The 4,214-nt window shown below is 55.1% G+C and overlaps 1 long non-coding RNA gene across 1 annotated transcript; it reads left to right on the top strand.

Moving 5' to 3' along the window:
- The first annotated feature begins 872 nt into the window (after positions 1–872).
- Positions 873–3,896, top strand: LOC111559851. The gene is made up of 3 exons (XR_002741233.2): positions 873–958; positions 2,176–2,266; positions 3,293–3,896. It is a non-coding gene; the product is annotated as an uncharacterized LOC111559851 (long non-coding RNA).
- Positions 3,897–4,214: the final 318 nt, after the last annotated feature.

Below are 4,214 nucleotides of genomic sequence, written 5' to 3'. Positions count from 1 at the left end.
GTCGGATGCTCAACAGACTGAGCCACCCAAGGCGCCCCCAAATGCTATTCTTGACTGGACAGATCCTGAGTCAACCAGCCCCTGTTCAAGCCCCCAGGGGCTACCCTCCTAGCAGAGGTTAACCTGGGCCCCAAACCACGGTCCTCCATGCAAATCTTCCCCTCCCCCTAGTTATGTTGTGGTCTTGTCCAGGGGTGGAACGGGAGCTTTCCCAGGCTAGGCTGACCCCAAGAAGGTTTTCTATCCCCTCATGCCTCCACACTCTGGAAAGCAGCCTCATTACTCAGGCCAATTCACCGCTCAGGCTGTCTCTACCACCCTGCACTCCTCCCCCAGCCCTCATACTAGAGCACCCAGACTCCTGCATTCTCCTGCGGGATCAGCCTCTCCTTCCAAGCCAACTCCTGCCTCGCTCCCAAGGCCTGTAGTAAAGAGAGGCCTCCGCAGCAAGCCGCCGAAGGCCAGGCCTAGAACATTTGCAGATATCAGGCCAGGGCTTTCTGAAAAAACAGGGTAGGCTGGGACGTGCAGAGGTCTCACTGCGCAGAGCTTCAGCACCCCCCTCCGCAGGGGCCCACACGTCGTGTGCGAGCTGTGTGCTGTGTTGCGCGCCACCCCAGAGGCTGGGGGCCCGATGGCCGATCAGCAGGGGTGCAGTACCACTCCCCACAGGGCCTACCCAGACAACCTGAGCCACCGACAGGTCGAGGAGGCAGGAGGCTGGGCTGGCCCGGGGAGTCTCTGGGGGAGCAAGCCCCTGCCCCTTCACGAGCTCCGGGGACGCTCCCGGGGGAGGGGCCCCCGTCGGTGCGGGGGCTGGGAGCCGAGCCGCCCCCTGCCTGCGCCCCGCAGCGCCTGCGCACGCTCCCTCGGGCGCCCTCCCCGCCCCGCCCCGCCCGCCCCAGGCCCGAGCGAGGCGCCGCGGGAGGAATTCCAGCCATTTCCTCTGCGCCGCGCGGTATGTGGCCTGCTCGCTGCCCGACCGCAGCGCGCCCGGGAGGTTGGGGCCGGGCGGCGCGGGCCAGTCACCAGCCGCGTCTGGCAGCTGCCCGGGCCCCGCTGTCCCGCTCAGGATTCCCGGCCAGCCGCCCCTGTCCCGGGCCACCAAACCAGCCGTTCCAACAGCCCGGGCCTGCGCGACGCCCCCGGTTCCGTTCCTCTCCTCTCCTCTCCCCGCCCCGCGGGGCCGCTCTCTCGCCTTCTGTGTTTCCCCGCTGCGCCCCCTCCCAGCCCGCCGCCGGCCCTCTGGAGTCCCCAGAATCTGAGTTTGAAACTGAAGTTGGCACCTGCTGCGTCACCTTCGGGCAAGTCCGTTAGCCTTTCTAAGCCTCGGTTTTTCCATCTGTGAAATGGTGACCCTAACAATAGTGCTTCCTCATTTGTGCTGCCTTTAGGTTAAGTGAGGAAAGTAACTTGCAGGACAAACGTCAACGAGGTTTTTGTTTCTCTGGGTGTCGCTACTGCCCTTAGCTTTCCTAGATCTTCCTACTCATCCTGCCTGTGGCCTCTAATTCCAGCCTAGTTTGCAGAAGGAGCAGTCAGGGCTGGCTTTACAGTTAGGCATGTGGATGGCTGCCTGCCAGCCCAGCCTGCTCAAGACTGCTCCCTCGTGCATGTACAGAATGCCTGAAGGTCCCAAAGCAGTCTTCCTATGGATTATTTGCCCTCTGGTTCTTGAAAAGCTTAAAGGACGGCTATTTAGTTTTTTGTTTTTTGTGTTTTTTGTGTGTTTGTTTGTTTTAATTATGTCCTTATAGTCTGAGAGCAGCCAGACACATACTGATTAGGGAAAGTTGAAGGTGCGGGCCTGGATGATGGGTCTTCAGACTTGGACTCTAGTTTTGCTGTTCTGGAACAGAGGATGGGCCACCACGTGTCCTCCAGGCTCCTCTTTCAAAGTGCAGATCCCCAGAGAGAGAACGTTCTTTCAGGCTTTAACCCTTTGGAGGAACCGCCCCAAGCAACTGGGAGGGTGGGATCCGCGTCCCCGGCCGCCCACACCTGCCTCACCCACGCCCACAGCTGCCATAAATATAACGCTAGGTGGGTCGGAAAGCCCCGGGTTTCACCAGGCCTGACAGCCCGACCGCTTTGCAGACGCAGCACGAAAGAGCCACTCTGTCTCGGTGTTCCCCCAGATGGCCCCTTGTTTTGATTTTGTAACTTTCGTTCCAGCCAGAGTCCCAAGGCCAAGAACAGCCCTTGCAGCAAGATGTGCGCCCCTCATTCCTCACAAACGCTACAGCCACAGACCGCATAAATCCAGGTAGAGACGGGCCCAGAAACACAGGTGCTATAAATATCCTAGTCCAGCCGGGAGACTGAGCTCTTGGGCAGCCCCTTGCCACGCACCCCTCTCTAAGCCTGGCACTTCAGGGCCACTGGGGCGCTGTAGGCGGGTCTCCCGGAGGTGGGAAGGGCAGACTGCTTGTGTATCAGAAGCCTGATGGGTTCCCCTCTCTGAGACCCCATGACTGCCCAACCTAAGGGTTTTCCCTCTACCCAGGATACCTCTCCCTAATTCCCAATCCTAGACACTTCCTCCCTCCTCTGGTATTTGTAGAAGGCTTCTCGCAAGAACCCCATGCTGGGACCAGGCTTCAAGAAAGTCTGACTCCTCTTTCAAGATAGACCAGATGGTGCCTTTGGCTGGAAGGCAACCACCTGAATCAGATTTAACAATTTACAGCTCGATTCTAAATTTTTGGTAGCACTTTTTGTTGGCAGTGAGGGGGGACAGGCTGGAAGCAGAGTAGATTTAAAAGAGGGGAAAGAAGAAGCAAAGAGGGGATAAAGTCCCACTAGAAAAGGAAATTCTTTTCCGAGCAGGCTGGTTCCCAAGAGCTTAGTGGGACTTTCTAAGCCAGTCTCCTGGGCCTGGGACTTGGTGGGGTGCAGCTCACTGAAGCAGAGTCTGTTGGATAGCAAGAGACTTCACTGGAGAAGAGGTTATTAGAGTTCTCACACCTAAGGCTCAGGGACTCAGACACCAAAAATGTCCCCCGGAAATTCAGACACCTGATGGCTTGGAGAGAGGTTAGCAAGAGCAAGGCAGGTTTGAAGATGATGCGTGAAATGGATCTGAACTATCAGGTTTTAAATACGGCTGTAAAAATAACTTTAAATAAATCGCCGCATTAGAACACAGTAGGTAATCCTTCTAAAAATGTAGTCACAATTCCTCTTCCAATGTGGGAGCATACTCTTTAATCCCTATGCTAAGGAAGCTTTGCCAGCTCTATCTCAACAAGAAATCCTACTTAGAAGTCACTATTCATTCTCCATTTTACAGATGAGGAAGCCGGTACCCAGCTGGCAGAAGAGAGGTTTGAACTCAGGGATCTGACTCCACTGGTCATGACTTGAACTTCTGCTGGGGGATAATCAATTCTGATGGCCTTTCTGACCATCAATGGAAACAACTCCACCGCAGTCTTTAACTGCCTTTAACAGCAAAGAAGACATTCCTGCAACACTCACCTGCACCTAGCAGATCTGAGTGCAACCTCATTAAACTGAGTGGCCTCAGGGAACCAACTCCAACACCCCAGTGAATGGAGGAACAAACTGTCCATAGAAATAAGATTCTAAATGGACTGGATATAAGTCACCAAGGTCAGGGTCAGCCCTGGACCAGCCCTTCCTGTGTGATTTCAGGACCACATGGAGGCCCAAGTGGCCTTTTTACTAAAAATCAACCGTTAAAGAATCAGATGTGTGTTTATATAGGTCACTGGTAACTCACTTTGGACCACTGGCCCAAGACATATTTTGTCTGACTTTCATAGCTTTTTTTTTTTATTTGAGAGAGACAGAGACAGCATGAGTGGGGGAAGGGCAGAGAGAGAAAGAGAGAGAGAGAGAGAGAGAGAGAGAGAGAGAGAGAGAGAGAGAGAGAGAGAGAATCCCAAGCAGGCTCCAAACTGCCAGCACAGAGCCCAACTCTGGGCTCAAACTCATGAAACCAAGAGTTGGACACTCAACCAATGGAGCCACCCAGCTGCCCCATCCTAGTATTTTTATTTAAGTTAACTACCAAACATTTAAAATTGGAAGGTTGGGGCGCCTGGGTGGCGCAGCCGGTTAAGCGTCCGACTTCAGCCAGGTCACGATCTCGCGGTCCGGGAGTTCGAGCCCCGCATCGGGCTCTGGGCTGATGGCTCAGAGCCTGGAACCTGTTTCCAATTCTGTGTCTCCCTCTCTCTCTGCCCCTC

This window comes from Felis catus, chromosome A3, assembly GCF_018350175.1.
Source record: "Felis catus isolate Fca126 chromosome A3, F.catus_Fca126_mat1.0, whole genome shotgun sequence".
Classification (NCBI taxonomy): domain Eukaryota; kingdom Metazoa; phylum Chordata; class Mammalia; order Carnivora; family Felidae; genus Felis; species Felis catus.
This window is presented reverse-complemented; position numbering and strand designations above follow the sequence as displayed.